The sequence below is a fragment of the Pezoporus flaviventris genome, unplaced genomic scaffold (assembly GCF_033815535.1).
Source record: "Pezoporus flaviventris isolate CSIRO_AGI_PZ_B2104156 unplaced genomic scaffold, CSIRO_AGI_Pfla_v1 ptg000020l, whole genome shotgun sequence".
NCBI lineage: Eukaryota > Metazoa > Chordata > Aves > Psittaciformes > Psittacidae > Pezoporus > Pezoporus flaviventris.
This window is the reverse complement of record NW_026892568.1, coordinates 4,106,762-4,129,631: the sequence shown is the minus strand read 5'-3', so window position 1 is coordinate 4,129,631 and position 22,870 is coordinate 4,106,762. Positions and strand designations below refer to the sequence as shown.

Genomic DNA, 22,870 nt, shown 5'->3' with positions numbered 1-22,870 from the left:
GAGAAGGAAAATAGAAACAGGCTTTGTGTGGCCGAAACAGCTTCACGGTAATATACCATTGCAGTTATGGTTTATATAGTTAATTCTACCTCCCTACAAACTCAATTAGTATTTTAATTAGTATTTTATAATTAGTATCTTTCAAAGTCATTTCAGGTTGAGGAACACTGATGGAACAACCTTTCTGTTATGATAATCGCATACTATTCTAAAAGGGATGCAATACGGAGTTTTGCTTCTTTCTTTGTCATTACCCTGGGTCTCCAGGAACTTTGTGTACTGTGGGAAAAGCAAAGTGAACTGTGGACATGACTCTGTCGGCTCATTTGCTGCTTAGCAACAGAGTAACATGCTAAAATCAGGTTTATGAGCGGTTCCTGAAATCATAGGAAATAAAAGGGGAGGTACCTAGAGGAGGTAATCTCTGCCATCCCTTCCCCCAAGCCAGCATTGGCTATAAAGATGCTGCTGCTGACTGATGTTTGACTTGGTATTATAATGCTGTGCCACTTTCTTTGTACTTACAGAAATATGCTCTTTCCTTATTCGCAAATGAGAAATGCATCTACGTAATTAATAGTCTCAATGTGTGTTTTGTCTCACTCTTTCTCGAGTTCAGCTCCCCACATAGTAAACCCTTGTGATGAATCATACAAATTTAGGCACTTTATAACCTTTGCCTTCAAATTTCTAAGGATCTTGTCTGGAGATCAGCAGGAACCTCCCCAGAGAAGCTCCCAGTATGTTCATCTTTGAATGGCTTAACTCACAACTGTCAAAAGCTGTTCGTGAATGCAGAATAGGCAAGGTGCAACACTGGAGCCTCATTGCAGAGATCCACTTACTGTCTGCTCTGCATTTGTCAGTTCCACCCACAATTGTTGCTGCTGATGCGTCTTTAAGCAAGATCCATTGATACATCATTTATCTGCTTTTTTTTCTGCTGAAAGAAACCTTAAAGGAATATTGTACAGTATCTAATCCAGAGAAAGGTAAGTTGAAGCCTTAGTGAATGCAGGCAGTCTGAAGGAGGACATCTGCTAGCCTAGCTTGGTCAGGGTGGTTATTGCCCCCCCCAAATACACTAGCAGCTTCCTGATTTCAAACCGAGATGCATTATGAGCACCAGGCTAGTTATTCATTTAGACTGGTAGTCACTGTTTAACTCTTTTATTATGTTCCCAAAAAGCTTTGACTGTTTTTCCATGCATCTTTTTGCTCAAATCCATCCTTGGCATACCTGAGTTTTGGGCTCTGTTTGCTGCCGACTACTCGTGTGTGGTAGCATCCAGCCAGTTAATTGGGTCAGGTGATATTGTTTCTGATTCCTGAGTAAATGCCCCAGACTTTTTTAGCAAGGGAATAACAAGGAGTTAGCGGTGAATTAGGGAACACTCTTGATCCCACAGGAATATCTCTGTTTGCATCAGAATGAATTCATACAAGAACAGCCACTCCCCAACCATTTGTGCAAACAAAACCCATGTTTCCTTGAATATTCATGAACAACAAGGGGCGCAAGCACGGCTGAACCAAGCAGCTGCTCGGAATTCATACAACCGTTCAGTAAACACCACTTTGCAGTATTTGACCAGCTCTAGGTACTGCTGTCAAACAGGAGCACAAATGAGCTGAAACGTTGACAGGACTTACAGCAGATGAAAAAGAAAGTAATCAGTGATACATTTACATACTTGTTAAATCTTCCTGTGTATAAAGGCCAACAGTGATAATGAGCCTAATTCAACTACTTTCGTCTTTGATGATGAAATGCACCAACATAACAACACATCTCATTGGTTAGACCGTTTTACTCAGACCAGTTTTGCTATCTTATCTCTTCTGGTGTTTCCTTCCTTCATTATTTTATTTCCATGCTGCAGGCTTGAGTGCTGGAATAAATTAGTTGCTTGAAAATGGGTCCTCTGCTAAATATTCTGCTTGATTTCTTAAGCTGTTTTCCTCCACAGGTGTCCATTCTTTCCAGCAGTGAGTGCAATGATGCTCTAGGACTGGAATTGGAGTAAAAGTCATCTTTTTAGCCTGTGCTGTCTTGACTATTCCTTGTTCAGCTCTCTGTGATGATGTTGCTCTGTGCAGAAATGCCGGTATTTTACCTGAAGAGAAGTAGAATGTGGGTTTTTATCAATGAGAAAAGCTTTCTAGGTTGGTGAAGGAAAACGGCAAGGAAAAAGAAGCCTTTGAAGAGTAGCGATGAATAAAAAGGGAGGAGAGTTTTCAAGAGTAGCTTGGAAACTGTTCTCAATTTGGATTCGAACTGCTGACTTCCCAAACCAATTTAGTCATTCATCCATGAAGCTAAATAGGGTTAGCTGTAGCTTATGTCTAGGAGAGTTCTGGAAGCTTTTTTTTGTTGTTTTTTAATCTGCATCTGATCACTCCATCACCTGTTTTTTTGTGTGTGTGAATGTGTAAATTAAAAGTGCTCTCTGGGATTTCTGGAGCTCTACGTGGAAAACTATCTGAGATCAAATGTGAGATTTGAGTTGAGCAGTTCCTAATTTCTCTAGTATCATGCAAAGCTCAAATTCAATATTGTTATCTGTGGGATGGACATGATTTCATAGGTAGGATGCTGACCTAAAAGTAGGAAGGTCTGCAACCAACCTACTGTGTTAGTTTGGCTAAACAGTAGTTTCCTCATACAAAACAATAGGGAACGAGAACTGTAATTAATCTTCTTGGGTCTATATGAAGCTGAATTGATCGTATGATTCTTCACGTGTATTTTCTGAAATAAGTGAAAGACAAGGCGCTCTGTGCATCTTCCTTGTGATCCTTTGTTTTTCTCCTCCCTTTCAATCAAGGAACCTGTGTTAAGAGAATGTTCTTGCTCCATCTTGACTGTCCGCCTCCCATGGAGCACCCCTCATTTTTCATGTTGCTCAGTCACACTGATGATAGTGTGATGGTAACAAGGCAAATGCAGGAGCTAAAAAGTTGAAGATCAGTACAAAATAATACAACAAAGCTGGTTGTGCTGATGTGGTTTGCCACATTAAGCAAACATTCTTGGGAATTATTCAGAAGGTGGAATACATTTGGAAAAAACATGTATCTTTGCATAATGCAGCAAATTTCTCAGCTTTTGTGCACCCCTGAATGTAGATGAGATATTCGTTTAAGAAGTTTACAACCCTGCATCCATTCTAATATCTGTTTATAATAAATAACTGTGAATGTAGTTTGAAAAGAGGAAGGTGATCTCTTACAGCCCTTGGGTATTAGCTGCTACCAGAAAGATACATTTTTAGCATATGCTGTTTACAGTGAAATTACATGTTTGCCATGGAAACCTGCATGTTACAATATACTATCTCATTCTGAAGTGCAGGGGAGCTTTGCAGTGAAAACCAGGCATACAGCATCTAGTGCTTTTTTCCTGATCTGTTCCAAGTATGATTTCTTTGTATTCCTGATTGATCTAATGAGGATTGCTCTAACCACTCAGACTGTGTGGAGGATGAGTACTCCTACCTACAAAACCTTATCTTCCTTTGAATCCTCTTTTCCCTCCAAATTCCAGACTTTTCCGTGAAGGAAAAGCCCAAAACACATTTTTAAGGAAGTGGTTCTGTTTCTTACTGGCAGAAACAAACATTTGTTTGCTTTTTAGTTTGATTTTCATTTGCATTTTGTGTAACTCAAAAAAAAATACAAAGCAATTGAAATTTTCCATTTGAAAACATGAGCTGTTTTGGCTTTGCCCTTATGTTCTATGGGCTTTCTCTTATTAAAACCAAAATCTAGTGAATGTCAAGTAATTTTTACAAACTGGGCTTTTACTTTTGATGGAACTGAATATTCTGTTCTTGGAGGAGTTCTGCTCAGTATTGTATCCAAAAGCCACTCACCAGTCACTAGAGAATCACTTCTGCTCTCGAGGCCAGGCACGGTGCGTGATCCAGCAGCCTCATCCTGAAAATAACCGTAGCATTCACTGGATCTGTTTGACAAAGCTGCAGCTCTTATTCTCCCACCAAAGGGTTTAATTTAAAACTAAGAGACTGTTGTGCAGCCTAAGGCAGTGTTGGACATCGCTGCTTCTTCGCCTGAGCTTCTGAGCAAGGAGGAATGAGTTTGAGTGCTTACGTGGCTTTGAGCTTTATGTGAATGAAACTGCTTGTTACAGGTATGAGTTTTTCAAGACTTAGTGGCTTGAAGCAGCTGCTGCACAGATGTTAGAATACAAACTCCAACTGCAAAATATGTCAAAAATGGGTTAGCATCTAGGGGCTTGGGCACTGTCTTTTGCAGAAATTCATTAGAACATAAAACCCCACCAATTGCACTGTTCTCTTTCTTCCCCTTCCACTTTAATTTTAATGGAAAATTAAACTACTGGATGGTGGTGGGGAAGGAGGGGTGCTTTTCAAAGAATATAAATTGAAATAATAGCACTGGTTTTCTTCTTTTCCCTCATTTCTCTCCCCCTCTTCTCATTTTTTGGCTGTGTCTGAGAAAGCCAGTCTTTTGGAAGATACCCCAGTGGGTCTTATGTTCTGATGTCCTGTGGGTATTCTGTGGCTTGACAGATTCTTCTCTGAGCTGTTTAAGGACTCCCAGAATGGGTTTCCATTCCCTTCCGCACCCAAATGGCTTTTCCTGAGAAAGAGCCAACTGTGCTTTGCACAGAACTTTCTTGCAGGCTATGATGCTGAGATAAATAGCATGCAAGTAACTTCCTTTATCAGAGGTGGAACAGGATACCTTAACCCAGACCCCTCTGAGATCACAGTAACAGGCTATGCATAAAGGCGAAGTCTAGGTTAACATTATTGTACCCATGCCTGGATCTGCTTGTTTATACCTTGCTTGCCCTTTTTGAACTATTTTCTTTTAAAAAGGATCTCAGTAAATGAAAGGGGGAAACAGGGATTGCTGCAGCCAAAATAGATGTATAAATTAAAGCAATAACTCTTACAGAAAGCGGTTTAATAACCAGTGTGGCAGGCATTGCTAATGTTAAACCCGCTTTGAAGTCTGTTACATAGTGAAACTGGGATTTCACATCAAAAAATGTTATTTACGTTTGCACATGCTAGCCCAGCTTTTGTTAACAGCACTGGAAGAAGATTAGATGTAAATGATCTGAGACCAGTAATAGAAATGCAATAGTCTAAGGCATTTCTCAAGGAGGACATTACAAGACTGGGGGGAAAAAATAGGAACATAGTTAGGAATTTGAATACTGTCTTCCACAGCGTATTTCCAGATGCCAAAATAATCTCAGCTGGCAAAAGTGAAACTCTTTAGCTCAAACCTTCCCATTTGCTGAACTTGCATAACGAGACACTTGAGACATAAGTTTACATTTTTACAGTGAAAATAGATGGAATGATGCAAAGCTCTTAATGTCTCCTCCCTTGATGTTTCTACTTCTCTGACATCAGGTGGTTTAACTGTCACATCTGCATCTTACCCTCGACTGCAGTGATGTTCTGATTGCTGCCTGGGGGGAAATAATCCCTGGAGATATTGGGATATTGTGATTTCAAGAGAATAAGGGATAGTGTGAGGAGACTACCACACGGTTTTCCCATCTCAGATCCTGGAATTGTATTGCATAGGTTGGGCATGGTTGGATTTCTTGTCTGCTCTGTACTTCTACGTTAATGCTTCTACTTAGGCCCAGAGTCAGTTTTTGGATGAGGTATTTGATTTTTAGGCATCTAGATTCAGGAATCAGTTAGGAGTCAGTCCTTGCTAGCACAGTGTGAATCCTACGTGGAGGCATGGACTTCTGTCACTGATTTTAGAAGGAGTGAGTGTTTTCATTAGAGGCAGTCTGATTAGCAGCTGAAAGGGAAGTAGGTATGACCTGTTCTCCTGAAGTAATTGTGTAAGCAGGTAAGCTGTTTTTCTCTAAAGCCTTATAGAAATTTAGTCTCACAAAGGACAGTCAGGATAAGTGGGGCTTTGGGTCATATTTTGACATGAATTCGCTCTTACTTCTAGGCAATCTTCAGTAGCTTTCCTTTTGCCTGCCATGAAAAGCTCAAATAATAATACTGCTACTTAGAATTAGACTTTGTTCTCTTTTGCCCGCTCAGCTGCCACCTTCTAGAAAGCCAGAGATGAGTTTGAGTTTCCATTCAGAAAATAGGCAGGAATTTCTGCAGTATTTGCTGATTATTAAGGCAAACCAGAATCTTTAACCATTTTTGAACCACGTACCAGATTCTTCATTCATAACTAATCTCAAGGAGAAATAGTACAAGCCTGATTCTCCTTTCAGTGGGAAAAATAGGGAATGAAGGATTATTCCACTAAAGATGCTTTAATTAATAGAAGTCTTTAGCAAATAAGAATCAAGCTTACTGTCAGGAATGAGAATTAAAACAAAAATGAGAGCAGATTCTTTAGAAAGGTCTTCATTTTTCACATCTTGTTTCCAGAAGGTCTTCATCAATGAAGCCTACTGGGCTTCACTGAGAGTCATGGGTCCCCAGTGCTTCTAACAAATAAACTGCTGCTTTTAGCTTTTTAACAACTGTCGGACATTTTTATGGCTGGGTCAGATTAAAGTGGAAAAAAAACAAAAGGAATTTATCTCTCATGATAAGCATTGGAAAATTCACACTGATTTCCCTTGGGTTTCATTTAAAAAGTTTTAGTCTCTGTGTTTTATCCCATTTTTAAGTGCCTAAAGTCACCTGTTATATTGGTTATTTGCTGTGCACAAGGTGAAATCTGGTATTTGAAGCTTGAAAATAAATTAAATTTCTTAACTGTGAAATTGTGGGATTTTTAGACTATACTTATATTTTTATACTATGCAAGAAAAAAAGAAAAAGACACTTCAATTCTTCCATTATCAGTGCATCTTTTGTACCTCTTTCCATTTTGGGGTTAGTTTGGTTTATAGCCCCACTCAGAACATTTTTTTCTAAACCAGAAGATACAGCACAGTTCTCACTAAATACCTGGATTGACATTCTGAAATGAAGGTTACTTGCATACTTTATGGGGCCTTTGAATAGCATCAGATGAATAGCCCAGTGATTGATTCTGATCACAATCCACATATTAAAGAGTTTTGCAGCACTCTAGAATTCATGGAGCTACATGTGTATGAGTTCTGTGAAATGTTCATCAAGTCAGATGCTGGAAGCATATTTAACTTGAATACAAAGAAGCAGATCACAGCAAAAGTGACTGTTTGGGTCAAACTCATTCTATATTATACCAGCATGAATTTGGCATCACAAAAGATGGAGGCAAAATAGAGGATTTTGTCCAAAATTTATTGGAAGCACATCTTGAGCCAAATCACACATCACATGTGCATATCCAAAAACCTAATGCTGTGTCACTGAACATAGCATCTGTGCCATCTTCATTAGTCAGTTCCCTAAAAAACAGACTACTGATAAGGATGGATGCCAATTCCTGTAAAGCTGCTTCTTGTTATATTGTTCATGTTACCCTAAGTGATACAACCTCACTTTGTTAGTGGAAATGAGCTGAAAAGTGGGGATCACTGATCCCCAGGGGGGTGAGAGAAAAAGGAGTGATAGGCTTGGGATTTTCAACAAGCCATATAAATGTTAGTGCCTGGCTCCCAGGCATTAGACAGACTCAGTGCATTTATGCTGCTTCATTTTCTGTTTGTCAAACTGCAAGAATTTCCATCTTCTGATTGTCAAGAGTGGTGGCGAGCTCAACCAGATAAATACCTGTGGAAATTCTTATTTACTGGACTCTTAACTATATACTGCAGCCACAATGTTTTAATAGTTAACATAAAACATAATGGTCACTCGGTTATTTTCAGAAAGCAATATACTGCAGGAGGGTCATCCATTTGATTAAATCAAAACATGTTTTAAACATTAATTTGCACTGGCTGCTACTGGCTGGAAAGCACAGTGGCTGGAAGGGAGCATTTTGACAATATCCTTCCATGGCTTCTAGAAGGCTATTGCTGCGAATCCCTGGCTAGCTTAGCAAATCTGTCAACACCATCACAGGTCAAACACCAGGTAACTCCTGTGTAATTCCACAGAATGGTTAACCAGATTGGATGGTAAAAGCTGAAGTACCTGGGTAACTAGAGACACAATTAAATGACATATCCTACAAAGAGTAGAGGTGGCCTTGTACATCCCTCTCAAATTAGGTTTCAGTGAGCTAGCAGCAATTAAAAGGACTTCAAGTTAACATTTCTGAGAGGTGGCTGATGTTTGATCTGGCATATAGGAGATGCTAACTGAGAAAATGACCTGCTTAAAAGCCTCCTTGATAGGACTAGGCTTGGAATGACTGCTTCAGGAATAGGGGGAATAGGTTTCCCTGACAGGAGCTGTCCACCAGGCAGATGTCTCTTGCTTCATTTACAGTTAATGCTTTGAAGAAGAGATTCATCTGACTTATTTTCAGTGTTTACTTAAGGGTGAGATAAATCTTGACCTAAAAATGCCTTGGTCTTTTCCAGGAGTACGTGGGGATGGGACTATTTCAGGTCTCAGTATCCAACTTTAATCATTCATTTATATTTGAAGAATATGAAAAGGTATTGGAAAAATATAGTTTCTACAGCATAGACTAACAAAGTTTTGTTAGTATGTGGACATCAAGGGGAAGAAAATTACACAGTGAAAGAAAGATCACTCCTGCCCTTCCTCTTTCTTTGTTTTCCTGCTGAAAAACTGGGGGGTCCCACAGGTCAGGGACCCTGGGACTAGACTTACTCAAGCAAAATCCCAGGGAAGTGTTTGCCTGCTCAGAAGAAGAGAATATAACTTGCCTGTATAAGCAAAAAAAGAAACCATAACTCATTTGAAATCTTGACATTCAGTTAGTGATGTTTCTCCTGTGCACTGTTGCCTCTGTGTGGCAGCTGAAATAAGTAGAGATGATTAAGCCCCCGCTATGGTATTGCCATATATAGATGTCTGATTTCTGCCACTTGTATCTCCTGTCACTATTCAGTGCCTGCAGTGGCTTCTTAGAGGAAACTTTTCTGTAGCAGAAATAGCAGCAGCATGTCATGGCTGGTCTGCTGTAGCTGTGTAGTGTTGCTGCTTGCGGTGCTGCTCCCAGGGCGCTCTCCTGGTGTGTCTAAGCAATTATTTCTAGATCTGTTGCTAATTCTGTGTTAAGGAAGGAATTGGGGGTCCAAAGCCAGAGTGGGCAGATGATGCATTCAGCTCAGTGTGTTTCATGAAAAATAAAAAGAGATAATAATACCATGTCCCTCATTGTCTGCTCTGTCCTCTCTTACACGTGTATGCATGTGTCTTTGCTAACTATTCATCTATAGTGGGATGCCTGGTAACACTTAAGCACATGTCAAAACATGTCCTAAACCATCTTTTTTGCTGTTCTTCATTTTAATTTGCAGTAAGTCTTACCTCCTCTCAGTTTTCTGTCTTGGCACTTTGGTTGCAGTATTTATCAGCTTTAGCTAAAAGATAGCAAGGTACTTGAGAAAGATCTGCTACTCCTATTGATCTAGTCAATCCTGGGGGATGATGACAGAATTGTAGCAAAATCAAATGGCAATTTACCATTGTCTTTTCAGCACATCATTGACTCAGTCTTGTCACATGTAGAATGCCAGTAATAACATTTTTAAGCGTCCTAAGCGCCAGCTTGCTTTCCTGCTTTGAAGTTCCTCCTTTAATTCACCTAAATTTGGCATCTCCCAAGGTGTTTGTTTACATATATAAAAAAAAAATGAAATCATCATCAATCTGTATTTTGAAAATCAGAATTTGAGACATCTTAATGTGTATCACTGTTTCCCTAACACAGGCTAGATGGGAAGTAGTTGAAAGGAAACGTATCCATGCAAAGGATTTCCATCAAGGACAGTAAGAGAAGAAATGCTTCCTTGAAAAGACTGGAGATTCCCTGGAAATAAAAAAGAGCACATGAGTATGGTATGAAACATTTTAAATCTTTAATTTCCTTCAAGAAAAAGGACTAGAAAGTTAAGGAGAAGTGGCTATTGTTGACCTTTTTTCCCTAAGGTAAGCCAATATTCTCATGTTTTCATGTCCTCAGCTTAAGGAGTTTGAGAAAGAAATGCCAAACGTCACCTATCTGTAATAGTCATGACTTGGTATTTCTATCAGTTCTTGAAGTTGCATATATAAAATAATGTGTATAATATGCATCAATTGTTCACTGGGGAAATAAGCCATTTTCCCTGGAATGTATTCAGAGTTCAGTGTATCCAGGTGCTCTTTTGTAAATAACACCACTCTGGGTCTGGTTTTACTTAGAAGGGGGGGATGAAGATCAGTACTCTAAATTGTTCATATGAAAATAAGGATTGTAATTCCTACCATCTTATTTCTGTGAGTCTTTCTGTCAGGTTGGTAGGACTTATTTGCTGACCGCAACTCACAGCCTCTTGGCTTTATGGGCTTCTGACATATGCCTGGAGAAGTAAGGTGGAATTAACTATATCAGCTCTTAAAAAGCTTTATTCTGAGCATGGAAAAGTTCTCCTCAGGTTGCACTCCTCCAGAACACAACATGCATTGCCAGAACTGCAGTTTTCTGTAATGAGACATAGGATGAAGCTTCAACAACATGCAAGCATGTTACAGTTGCATATGGTGCAAGTGTTGTATTTATTCCTGTTCGCTGCTGTGTTTATACAGAATTATTTATTTCCTTTACATTTATTTAAAAAAAAAAAACAAATCTCAGTATTTCTCAGGGTTTTAGTTTCCAGTATTCCCCATGTCTCTCACAACATGCTCTTTTGAAAATACGATTTTGTTGTGTTCCTCTATCAAACTGAAGCCTATAATCTGCAATGTGGATTGGCCAGGTGCCACATACGGCAGATGGACTTGAGCGTGTTTCTGCCAAGGAGCTAGCATGTGCACCAAGCTCTGTGCGTGTGGCATCCATTTCCTAACCAGAATGTCAAAACAGCTGTCTGTGGAGGACTCCTGCATCTGTACTAACAGGATCTGCCAGAAGTCCTGTAATTCGGAGCGTGGTTTCTATCTGAATAGTTCAAACAGTTTTAATGTGCCCAAACCTGGAGCAATGGTCTCTGAGCACTGTGTGATTTACACCAGTTTACAGGAGAATAATCCCGCAGGATGGTGAGGGTTTGTGTCTGATGCACGTCCATTTAGCTGTGTTTACAAAGGTGCTAAAGAAGCGAGGAGAGGGGGAGTTGGAGCTGGTTTGGTAACTACTTTAGAACAGGTTTAGAAGTTTCTGGCACTGGCGAATGGTACTGGAATGTAAAAAGCCATTTGGATGAGTGGCAAGTTCCAGAAGATTTCAAGGGAAACGGGTGCAGCCATAGCTGGTCTGAAAAGAAGGTGCATCAGCAGCAACAGGCAGGTCCTGAGTGAGACAAAGCAAATTATTCCTATTGGAACAAGTCCAGAGAAGGGCCACGAGGATGATCAGGGGACTGGAGCACCTCCCGTATGAAGACAGGCTGAGAATGGTGGGGCTGTTCAGCCTGGAGAAGAGAAGGCTGCGTGGAGACCTCATAGCAGCCTTCCAGTATCTGAAGGGGGCCTATAGGGATGCTGGGGAGGGACTCTTCATTAGGGACTGTAGTGACAGGACAAGGGGTAACGGGTTAAAACTTAAACAGGGGAAGTTTAGATTGGATATAAGGAGGAAATTCTTTACAGTGAGGGTGCTGAGGCACTGGAATGGGTTGCCCAGGGAAGCTGTGAATGCTCCATCCCTGGCAGTGTTCAAGGCCAGGTTGGACGAGGCCTTGGGTGACATGGTTTCATGTGAGGTGTCCCTGCCCATGGCAGGGGGTTGGAACTTGGTGATCTTAAGGTCCTTTCCAACCCTAACTATTCTATGATTCTATGATTCTGAGCTTGGTAGGAAGCAGCTTCTTCAGTCACGATCCCTGCAATTTTATCTAAGCTAACATGCTTTCCTGCTTGGCCTTCGCCTCATTCATAGGTTGTTGGTTTGAACAGTTGCCCTGATTTTTGTCTTTCATAGGGCATGTTTCTTAATGAATAAACAAAAGTCGAATAACTCATTCTAAAGAATACTTTTATTCCTCTGTTTTATTAATCTAACACTGCCTTTCTGACCTTTTGTTTCTGTTACAAATAATCACTTCCATTTTCTCAGACATTATGAAATGGCTGTAATAAGGGTATAGCACTTGCCCTTTGGAAGAGACAAGAAACCAGCCATTTCTGTCTGTAGCTACATCTTGCCAGTGAAGTTAGAAATGTCTTGGAACCTTTTCCCCAATAAAAGTTGAAATAATTGCTCTATTCTGGGTGGTTTTCTCCCTTGTTGTTCTCGTGCTTTTAGTCTCAAAGACCAAATAGCATTTAGAGTGATGAATGTTTTGTTTCCTATTTCCTTCCCTAAAATACATGACAATAATGTCTACTAGGTGTTTCTGAAATGACCAAAAATGTACTTTTGTGATCAGTTTTGTGCTCATTTTAAATGGTCCTTCTTGGGATATGTAGCAGATTATCAGATCACATGATTTTATTTCTCTGTTATGGTACTCAATCCTGTAGACTGGAAAACTGGGATTAATATTTTGTGGTACAATTGACTAACTATTGAGAGCCATGCAATCATGTTCTGTTGCATAGTTTATCTCACAGCAGCACCATGGATTCTTGAGCACCCTTCCACTAAATGTCAAACATGTCCTTGTAGCACATCTTTATGTTTAAGAGATGTCAGTGGTCACTATGGTCCAAAGAGTGTGGCTTGGTTCATACTGTTTATTTCTACTCCCCTCTTATGTTGAAGTTTCAGATTCTTAGGTGTTGCTTTTCCTTCTTACTTTGCTTATGTTTCCTGTCTCTCCAAATCTCCTGTCCTGGCTTTGAGTTCAGATAGATGTCGGGTGACCATTAAATTGGCTTGTATTAAAGTGAGGGCTAGCAAAATGCATTGAAGCTACATCAATCTGTTGAAGCTAATACAAACCACTTGTAGAAAAACCGAGTAACCTGAGGGTGCTATTAATTTTAGATTAAGAACGCATCAAGGAATGAAGGCTAATCCATTAAACTAGAATTCTTTTGCTGTGATTCCAATGTAAATAAATGTCAGAAAAGTAAAGATATTAGCAGTAGCTAAGCAGTCTCACCAAGACCAAGCCGAGGCTTGAATGATGTCCTCCTTGGTTTTGTGGGTTTGTCATTGTTTTCTTCTTCCTCATACAAAATTAATCAGTAACACTGGAAATAATCCAGCTCTAGATCAAAACAAAACAAGTCCTTTTGAGACTCCCCTGATGTCTACATATAATCTGTACAAAACCACAGAACCAGGTAATTATGTGCAAGAAGCAAGCACTAGAAAGTGTAGTAAGAAAAGAAGAATTTACTTTTTTCCTTTTCCAACAGTTCTTTTAACTATTGGTGTTTTCTAGAACAACAGATCAGTGCTATAGGGAAGAGTGGGACTTTTCAGTCAGAAATATCCTTTAGCTTTTTACAATTTATTATGCATTGCTTTTAACTATTAGCATATATGACATACAAAGAGCTGTCCCTGTGTGCCTCTGCCTTCATCTCTGAAGGTAAGAGGCACTCACCTGCTATGGGATTCTGCAACCACAGATCCCAAGCTTCACAAGAACAGCTCCTGCTGCCCCCTTTTTTTATGGAGAGATGTTTTTGTAAGGAAGTCCTTATTCTGAATATTATTTTTTCTTTTATCAGAGTGTTTCTAGCAGTTTCCGTTCCAATGCTTCAGCATATGCAGGCATAGCTGGGATGAGGCTCCAAACAGCCAGTGCCTTTGACCAGGCACAAAGGAAGCAGTTTCCTTGGCAACCACAACCCCAGAAAGGTCCCAAAACGGCACTTCCACCTGCCTGAGATTTCGTTTTAATTTAGGAGTTTGCACATCGGCTTTGCATGGAGAATTGGGTTCTTGGGGCTTTATTCATAACGTAAGTTGCTTACAGGAATCATGTACTTTTTGCATATGAATTTATACCTTGGAGTGACTAGCTTACTGGAAAGACTGTTGATTTATGTAGTGACAGCGTATGCTGCAGTAGCACGTGGTGGGATTCAGAAACGACAATACAACACATGCTACAAAGATTAAAACACTTCATGGAGTTAAAAAAGAACTGTCTAGAGAAGAAATAGTTTGCTCCTATGTCTATGTCAGAAATTATGAGATCAGGGAAACTGCCAAACATGCATATGTCTTTGGGTTTTACTAGATTTGTTAACTTTAAGGGGGAAACAGCCAAAGAGAAGGGCATTAAATAAGGAAACACTAAAACTCGATCCTCACTGCTGAGGGATGGGTATCTTCATACAGAAAAGTTCACACCTGCTTCTGGGGTCACTTGGGTCAGCTCCTGGCTGTTTTTAGACAGTTGATGTGAGATCATTGTGGATTTAGCAGAGCTTGGCTTTATTTACCCCATGTAGGTTGGGGTGCCCCATGGCTGCATCTTGCCTGGGGCCAGCCTGCCCCCAGTGTCTGTGAGGTGTTTCTCCAGAGCATGTCTTTAACAGCCACGTAACTTCAATACTCAGATGCAGTTTAAAGCCCAAATATGTTTGGCTTCCAAATATCATCAAAAATTGCATGTGAAAGGAACTGAGCCTGTGCTTTGCACCAAGGGCCCTGTGCAAATGCAGGGTTGTCTCCTTAAGAAGAAATAGCTGTGCCATGCAGGTGACACCAATTGCCCCCTGGCCAGACCCTGCTGGGCAGGAAGAAATTGCAAAGAGCTATAGGAATAAGGAGCTGGAGCAGGCTGAGGTATGAGACCACAGGCAAAGAGGTGAAGCAAATAACCTCTGAACTCCAAGTGCAAGTGAAAGCAGAGCATTAGTTGCATGGGCAGCAAAGCCTGGATGAGTGAAACTCTGTCTGTGGTTGGAAGCTAGAGGTGGAGGACAAAGGTGAAGGCATCACATCTCATCAGTGTTTCTTGATGAGACAGATGTTCCTCAAAGGTATGTTGCTGCCTTTTCGTGTTGTATTTTGTGTTTAGTGGGACTGTGGTGCCAGGGAAGCTGTTTTCAGGTTGGTGGTGCTGGTCAGTGCATCTGGTGATGCCTGTTTCTAATGTGAAGTTTTGTGGGTTTGTGTGCACAGCAGTGCTTATCTTGTTCTTGTGGGGTCTAAAGCTTACCAGAATGTGCTGGGGGAGAGAAAGAGACATCATCAATTTATCCTGCTTTTGGTGTTAGGCAGCTTCTTCAGCTTGAGGTCTCTGCTTCAGTGATTTGGCTGTCCCATGTTCCTGGGTAGGCTGTGTCTCACTTTTAGATTTATCAGTACTTATTTTCATAAACAAATTGGTTGATTGAGGGTTTTTCTGTGTAAAAGATGTGTCTTTGTGCAGCACATGGACCTTCCTATCCTAAGTAAAAGGGTTTTCAGTGACTGCTTTAACACAGGAAGCTAAAACCAGAAATCCCATCATACTGCTTTGCCAAAACTGTGTTTATGTTATAAATCTCTACCTAATATTTCCCATTTTCATGAATTGCAGTTGGAGAGGGGCTGTTTGTGCCAGTTAGCTTTATATAGTGCAATTAAAGCAGACAGCCCCTCCAGCAGCTCTGGTGAGTGCCTCAGAGGCATAGGTGCTAACCGAAGCAGCTGTGGGTGATACCTAAAGCCTAAGCAGTGTGACTGTCCCTCCTTCACCCCAGTTCCCAGTACCCAATTAATGTTTCTTGAACTTGAGTGATGAGGCTCAGAGTGAAGCTCTGTGTTTTAGCAGGGAGAAGAAAAATTCTTCCCAGCTGCAGCATCCATTTCAATCCCTCTTTGACAGAGCTCTTTTAATATGATGCTCTTGTCTCCCTGGCAGCGATGGAGCCCGCTAGCATGGAGGTTTAAGTCGTGTTGTCAAGAGATTTTTGTGACCTTATTTCTGTTGTTTTTATCCCCAGAATTAACGTGTCACTTACCTGGTGATGCTTCACAACAGAACTGGTTTTGCTGTGAATGAAGTTAACCCCAGAAGCAGGTTTCCATAGCCTCCAGGTTTAAGTGTGGGTATTGGAGGGGAGAAGTTTCTTTTTCCCAGCCTGTGCTCAGAGAGTGTCTCCAATACCCAGTGGAAATGCTCTGTCAACAGAGAAAGACTAATGAAACAGAAGAAGTTTTCAGGTGTAGCAGGAGTCAGAGCTCTGTCAGCTCTCCAAAGCCCTACCTTGATTAGCCTCTCCCTTCCTGGTCACCTACATAACAACATTTATTCATTTTGTATAATGCTTCAGTGAACCCCCTGAGTCCTCAAGCTAAATACCAGCATATGCGATCTCTGCGTATTAATGTCTCCCTCTGGTTTACGTGTCACTAAAATACTGCAGACCTGCTGGGTTGTTGGGTTATATATTTGTGAGAGAATAAATCGAAGAAAATAAACTGTGTGACAGCAGTGTAATGAGGAAGCAGGCAATGATCAGCCTAATGGGAGGGTCAGAGACATAGCCCAATAAATAAGGGAAAGATGGAAGTGTCCCCATCAGCTAATATGTGCACGTACTGTTATCTGTTTACCAGCTGAGCCCCTGCACAGCTGTAGGGAATCAGGGGGACTGTGTGCTATTGCTAGCTCTGCCAAGGGTGAGAGTAATCAGTCTGAGCTCCCAGTGCTGCGCTGCTCTGGTACTCAGGCCCCTGACTTCTGTCCCTCTCTCATTTATCCTTGCTAGAAAAGCAGGGAAACTGGTGCTTGAGAGGAAAGATGAGTTCCTTGCCTGGTTTTGTCTGTGCTTATTACCCATGCCCTGCTGCAGGTCCTGCTTGCAATCTTGAGTCAATTGTTTGGGCAGTGATGTCCCTTCATGGACTTTGGCTGAAGAATGTTAGGGACCAAGATTCCCACTTCCTATTAAAACTGTGTTTAGTAGGGACCTTGGTTTCTAAAGTTAAAATTCCCCACGTATCTTTTGCCTCTTAAGGTACAGAGAATTCTTACTGTGGTTGAGCTGGTTAGTGCCTAGCTTGGGTTCGATCTTTTTACTGATGAAGCTGCTTGGCTGTCTTCTTCATTATAGGGGGATAAAAGTTAAGTGGTGGTGTGTTGAATGTTTTGATTTTTAAGGTCCTTCTCCCCAGTGCTTCAGATCCTCATCTGCAGGTGCAGCATTAGTTACCGTCTTTCTGTGACACCTTAAGGAGTTGATGTACTTGTACTTGGTATCTGTATGTAAAACTAGGAAGATGTAGCAAAATAAAAACATCGTTTCTCTGCCTTTTAGATGCATTACTTAAGGTAGGTCTTCATTAATTGTCATCATCCCAGTGGTGGTCCTTTACTCCAGCTTGAGAGTGCGTTCATCCTTGTTAAATGTGGGAGATAATTTCAAATACAGGTTTTCAGGTAAGGGCTGGCACAGCAGTAGTCTGCATTAAGCGAATAGGTGCATTAACAGGCTTTGCATAGAACCTGAAGTTTCATGTGGTGAGTAGAATGCTGGTAGAAGGATGTGGGGGTTTTGTTGTGGGTTCCTTTTGTTTGTTTTGTTTCACTATTTTCTGAGAAACAAAGTCCATGTGAAGCTTTCTTCCTGTAAGTTGGCTGTGCATGGTACCTGTCTGGATTTAGTCTTAACACAGATTTATCTATGGGGACATGCAATATGGACCATCTTCTGCTTTCTAAAGAGACAGACATATTGACCTACAGCTAGAAATGCTCTTAAAATTGTCTTCTAAATTTCCTTTTCTCTTGGCTTTATTATGATAAAAGCCTGAGAACTTCCAGTTGTTGATTTCATAATTGCTGACTTAAGCATCTTTTTAAAGGGTTTAAAGCAACTAAATGGAAGTTGGAAATTTCAGGCAAAAATATTTTCATCTCTTTGCCATAAAACAGTAAACAGCAGTTAGTGTTTGTGGACACTGTAAAAATGAGCAGTACTGACTGTGCCACAAACTGAAGTTCTTTGCTTGGAGTCAGCTACCTTGAGATGACATTGTGGGATGTTTTTTCTGTCCCCTGTTGACTTGCACATAAACACTTTCAGCCGTTTGTGTACAATTGGAAGAGTAATGAATTAGAAATGTCAATTCACTTCCACAATTGTTAAGGTTTAATGATAACCGTTATTGCTGTGATATTGTTATTGAAAAGACTAAGAAATGTGAATGGTTTCATTTTGCATTCTTTGAGTACGTTTATGAGATGTGTGATAGCAGAGAAAATTACAGTAGATAGTTTACCAATTTGCTTATTTCTCTTTTTAGATGTTCTCATTTTTCTTGTAATATTATCTGGTATCTCCTACCATTATTGAGTCCTTTATATGTGCATGCACGCACACAAAAGTGAGTAGGTAATGCATGACCCCAAGATCTGACAGCAAAAGACAACAAAAGAAGCAAAGAGACCATGATCACCAACTCACAGGTAGGAAACTAATGTTCAGTGAGATTAACTCAGTTGATGTAACAGTTTCTAAAAGTGGTGTACTCCCAGCACATACCAGCATAATTTCTGTACTTTGTCATATGAGGTTTTGTATCTATGCTTGAATTTTATAGCATCTTAATGTGAATTGTTCCTAAGAGGAGTGTAATTGCAGCATCTAGCTATGATGATAATGGACATTACAGAATTACCTCAGTGGAAAAGCAGATCCTACATATTGTGATGACATCATCTGAAGGTTGAATAAATGAGAGAATCTCCTTGTTAAGTGGGGTGGGATGTGTTAGAGATGAGGTAGGGTTAAAAATGGAAATTTTATGGAAATAAGATCAATGAAGTGGCAAGTGATGCAGGGCGTACCCCATGGGTCACTAACAGAGAGCAAATTTCCCTTCCTCTTGCATTCAAGTGAGAGCTCTTCGCAGTCAGACTGCTGCCCAGCATTTTTGCTGCTTCTGTTTGTCCCATTCGGATGTCAGTGTCTAATTAACTTGATGATGCAAGGTAATCTACCTTGGCCAAGGAGCATGTAGCACAAAATAAATCAGGAAGGACAGATACTGATGGTGTCCTTTGTATGCTTTCAATCCCAGGATGACTGCAGGTGCTCTGAGCTGCCACACTTCCTTGCTTGGGGAACTTGTTTGGCATAGAGCATCCTTCAGGTTTTCAAATTTATGTAAAGAGACCATTATCACATTGAAGGATATGTAAGATTAAAACCTTCAATGGATGCCACCAGATTAATGGTAACATTAATCTTCACGATGCAAATGAGAAGGTGAGACACAAAAATGACCTGTGGAGGAGGAATGAGCACAATGATTTATTTATTTATTTAGAGCCTGTGTCTGAGCTTTAACTGTGTTATTGCTCTTCTCCATGAAGAGCACATACAAGAAGTCTTGTGAAACCATTTACCTCCATATCGTGTACTTAACCCCCAACTGGAGTACCATGCAGCAGAAAGGTAGAACAAGTATATTTTTAAACCACTAAAAAGATTTTGTTGAAGTATATAAAGCTCTTGAAAACAAATCTGTTATACAGGAGTAAAAGCTATTAAATCAATGCTGTTTCCTCTATTTAGTAATTTCTAAATACTTTGTGCTGATACAGGGGGAAACATGATTTTAAAAGCCAACAGATTCATTAACATGGTGTGACAACCCAAAATACCTGTATATTACAGAAAGATCATCAACAGATCGATAAACCTGCCTGAAATAGTTGTCTTGCAGCAGTATTGAATTTTGAGGGTTTTGCACCAGTCAGTATTTTCTGAAGGGATAATTTTCCAGTAAAGGGGAATTGTGTCATAACCAGTTGCTGGGCCACTGCTTTTGTGGCTAAGGAAGAAGAAAGATCTGCACTGATTCTATCTCCTAATTAGCAGGGAACTTGATCTGAGTCCAGAGCTTATTCTTAGGAGGCCAGCCAGGCTGTCTGAATGGAGAAATTAGACATCTCAAATGACCTTGGATCTGTAGCATGCTTCTGGTGACCCCAGTCTCCCCTGGCTTCTGCTGTGCCAAAGGAGAGCTGCACCATATGGTGAAGAAGTGCAGTGGAGAAAAGGTGTCAGCTAATGACTAAGAACTACTTTTAATTCTAGCTCTAGACAAAACAGAGGGGAGGGTGCAATCCTCTGTCTTCATTTTTACCCATTCTGCAAGTGGGATCTCTTGTTTCTGTCCTTCAAAAGCATCCAGGGAGGTGGAGGACAGATTAGCACATGCAGCTGCTGGCTGCTTGAGTTCATTAGAAAATGCATGTGCCGTAACCCACAGCGATTTGCCCATGGAATGGCATCGCTTGAGATGTTGCAGAGTTGATAGAAATCAAAACGATGTTGACTCCAAGTCGGTTTTTAACACTGATACCTAATTTAAATAAATACCAGATGGGACAGAGGCAGTTTGTCTAGGCAATTACATGATCCCCACTTGCACAATGCTGTACTGAGGCAATACCAGCCAGAGTGAGAACAGGGAGAGAAAGGTGGTTCACCCCATGCCTGGGATTTTGGTACAGCCTGGAGAAGCTATTGAATATCTAGGAATAATTAAAATGAATGCAAGAAATATGCATGTAAACTTAGTGCTTGGCTAAAAGTTCCACTTAAATGTGAAATTGAAAGTGGTTTTGCAAACACCCCAGGAAGTGGCTGGGAGCTTCTGATGTCTTTATTTTATAGCAGTAGAAATGGAAAAGGGAGTTCAACATAAATTGAGGAAGGACATTTAATTAGTAAAAATTTGACTAGTAACAAATCAGCTCAACTAATGTCTTTTAGACTTCCTACTTGGAGACATCAACTATCGCAGAAATTTCATTAAACATGATTACTTTAATTATTTTGTCCTTAGTGAAGAGCGCTAATTAACTTGGCTATGATAAATATGCATCCAAATAGCATTCTGAAATCCCTACAGATCCCAATTATTCTTAAAGTCTAAGGTGTAGAACTTGCTGCTACAATCCTTTTTTTAGAGCAAAGATTTTTTTCAGGGGACACCATTGATTTCAAAGGTGAGTAATTTTTTTTTCTTCTGAGAAAAAGGAGGCAATTTTTGATCAAAATCTGAGGTGAAATTATGAGGGCTCTGAAAATAACCTTGATGTGTGTATCTTGTTCCTAGCCATGGATTCTGCCTATGAATTGAAGCCAAATGAAAATCTGCAAAGGGGAATGGTTAACTGCTAACCATTGTAGCAGCTTCAAATATGTAATCAGTTTGCATATAAGAATAGCATTAGTTACACTTGAAGGTAAAAAGGACCGATATATGGCAAACCCTCTTAAGCGTACATCAGGCCTTAATTTGGGGCCATTGTCTTGTAATCACAATGGAGTGAAGATGATCCTCCAAAATCATTTTAAAACCCTGCATGCGTGCCCTTTCTGGCAACTTGGAGCTCATGATCTCCCTGTCTATTGGCTGGATCTATGACTCTCTTGAAGACTGAGCTGAGAGAGGGGAAAAAGAAAGTGCTTTCTCTGAAAAGTTTTTATTTTAAGCATCTCTTTGGTTTTACTGCCTAGAAAACTTTTCCTAGAACAAGCCTTTTTGCATTCACATGAATGGGCTAATGATGCTATTGGGTTATCTGTTCTACAGTTCCTTTTCTTGGCTTCTTGCCAGGTGTAATTATAAAGTAGATTCAATTCCTTGATGGAAAAATGAAGTTAAGGTAAGCTAATTAAAAATGGAGTCACTATAGGTGTCCAAAGGTGCTTCATAGATTTGCTTGGGTTTTTATTATTCAAATCTCCCCGTGTCAGGATATGTTTCTTTCTAATCCTTGACCCTGTCAGCTAATCAAACAAAAGCATGCCTGTCTTCTAATTAACAAAATAATTTCCCTTGTGGATACATATGTTCCTGTAAATCTAAGATAAACATCAGTGCAATTAAAGTGCAGTTCAAGTTTCTGAAATTTACTTTGGAACACCAAAATGCCATAGTATTAAGTGTTTGAGGAACTGTTACTCCATCAAATGATTCGGGGGGGGGGGGGGGGGGTGTAGTAATAAAAAGGAGCATTTTACACAAATTTTAGTACCAATAATAAAGATAGTGCTTTGGACACATTGTGGCCAGGAAATACTCTCTGTCCTCAAAATGAGATAATTATAAGCTGAAAAATATAGGATGAGTCTGATTTTTGTCAATGATCTATCACTAGAGCCTCTTAAAGTTGCAATAATACAAGGGACATGAAAAGCAAAAAGGATGTAAGTGCCTTGACTTACAACAGTAATGAGTACAACAGTTTGCTGGAGTAGCTGTAAATCAAATGTACTGTAGCTATAAAAAGTCCATAAGACATTTGGATGTGATCCTGGACTGCTTCCACGATATAGAAGCTGTGCATACAAATGAGAAGTCATCCATATTGCATTGTGGGGAGTACTGCATTATTGAAACTGGAAAGATGATAATAGAAAGTTGGTTTTGGAAAACTACTGAAGCTGAGCTTCATTGTATTGGTGCCAGTACAGGGCAATTACATTTGGGACAACGTCAATATCAGTTAAATAGAGGAAATGTAATAAGGAAGGAATATGTGATCATTAGGAATATAAATTAAATTCAATTCTGCAGATTAGAGGACTGTATATTTTAATTTCATTTTAGCCTGATTTCTTCCCCCCAGCCCTCACCATCACCACCACACATAGCCCCCTCCTCTTCCCCCTTATTTATTTCACTTTATGCTTTATTACTTTTAAGCTTGTTTTTCTTGGTGTGGCTGATGCTTATGACATCTTCTTCCTACATGCTGTGCCTAATAGAATTCTTTAAACAAAGAAATCTCTTGGGGTAGACATTCAAAAATCAACGCACCGTGTATAACATAGGGCTGAAAATGAAGGAAGAGGGACAGGGTGGCTGGAAGCTCATCTTAAAAATTGTCTTAGGAAAAATATTCCTATAGATTAAGGTCATGTCTGGGGAGCTGTAGGACATGCATTCAGTTCTGACCCTG

The 22,870-nt window shown here is 40.2% G+C and overlaps 1 long non-coding RNA gene across 1 annotated transcript; it reads left to right on the top strand.

Annotated features, from left to right (window-relative positions):
- The first annotated feature begins 14,700 nt into the window (after positions 1 to 14,700).
- On the top strand, positions 14,701 to 18,596 carry LOC133270448 (uncharacterized). Its single transcript, XR_009743780.1, has 3 exons — positions 14,701 to 14,939; positions 17,048 to 17,218; positions 18,193 to 18,596. It is a non-coding gene; the product is annotated as an uncharacterized LOC133270448 (long non-coding RNA).
- Positions 18,597 to 22,870: the final 4,274 nt, after the last annotated feature.